The sequence below is a fragment of the Meles meles genome, chromosome 6 (assembly GCF_922984935.1).
Source record: "Meles meles chromosome 6, mMelMel3.1 paternal haplotype, whole genome shotgun sequence".
NCBI lineage: Eukaryota > Metazoa > Chordata > Mammalia > Carnivora > Mustelidae > Meles > Meles meles.
In genome coordinates this window covers 92148232-92149613 of record NC_060071.1, presented here as the reverse complement: position 1 = coordinate 92149613, position 1382 = coordinate 92148232, and the positions used below count along the sequence as shown (strand labels likewise).

At 36.0% G+C, this 1382-nt stretch overlaps 1 pseudogene; it reads right to left on the bottom strand.

The window, feature by feature from the left end:
* Positions 1 to 320: 320 nt before the first annotated feature.
* LOC123943177 lies at positions 321 to 496 on the bottom strand (annotated as a pseudogene).
* Between the last annotated feature and the right edge of the window lie 886 nt (positions 497 to 1382).

Here is a 1382-nt window from a genome sequence, read left to right as displayed (position 1 = left end):
TTTGTTTTGAAGTTGTTATTTTCCAGCCCTGTATCATAATGTAAGTATTGATTCCCTAAGTGAACCTGATCTCATCTATAGGAAAAAAAGATTCTTGGCTTCTGCCTTTTCCCCTTATTGCCACTCTCTGTTATACCTCTGCTTAAAAAAAAGAAGTCAGTGATTTGGTACCCCATTGTTGAACTGTTGCCAACTCTTTTTTTTTTTTTTTTTTGGTTCCACGTTCATAATTTATTATACAAATTGAGATCACCTGATGGGTTGACATTAGCTTCTCCAGGCATGGGAACTTAACAGATGAGGTACAGGTTAAAATCTGTTTATGTTGTTCTCACAAGTGGTGTTTTTTTAGACCTAACTTGAAGTATAAGACTATCAAAGCAATGCCTCCTTATGTGGCCAGTACACAATTCATTCTACTTGTGAGAGTATAAGAGTAGAAATATTTTTTGATAGTGGTGAAATGGAATTGGGCATCAGCTTCTGGAACTGCCATGATTTCAGTCTTGCAAAAGGCACCAGTCCCTCTCATTAGTGAACTGTTGCCAATTCTTAGTATAGGCAAATCATTGTGGACAACTCCCAAGGCTCCAACTACTTGATAAAAACTTAACATCACTTAATGATGCTTATCAACCACTAATATTAATGGATAACGATGAAAACCACAGATGTCTTCTGAGTACTGACAGCATAAAATTAATTGAGTCTGAGCCATCTTTTTTTGTTAGGAAATGTCATAAAATTAGGGAAGTAAACTAGTGTGTTTTCCAATGTTTTAACTTGTGAAAAATTTTCTATACTTTTTGTACTAAGTTATCATGTCTACCTGTTTTACAGTAATAACATCTAATGTAATTGGTCGAACTCTATCTGAGGAAAATAAAACATCAGAAAAATTTCAAGAACTTTAACACATTTTTAATTAATTAATTAATTAATTTAAAGAAGATTTTATCTGTTTATTTGAAAGAGAGAGAGAGCGAGCGTGCAAGCAGGGAGAGGGGCAGAGGGAGAGAGACAAGAGACTCTCCACTGAGTGGGGAGCAATATGGGGCTGGATCGCAGGACCCTGAGATCGCGACCTGAGCTGAAGTCAGATGCTTGACCAACTGAGCCATCCAGGTGCCCTCAATATTTTTTACGTTTCATTTTTATTTTTCAATTGAAGTATAGGTGACACACATTTAAGACTTCATTTATAAATGTTTTTATTAGGAGGTTATAATATTGCTAAACAGGTTGCAGTGAATATGATAGATTTTTTCGGATTGTGTAGGCACCAACCATTAAGGACTATGAAGATTAATATTACCGTCTCATCAGACATACACAGTGGGCCTCAGATCACTATTCTGGAGGGAGCTGAGAGAAGAAATTTG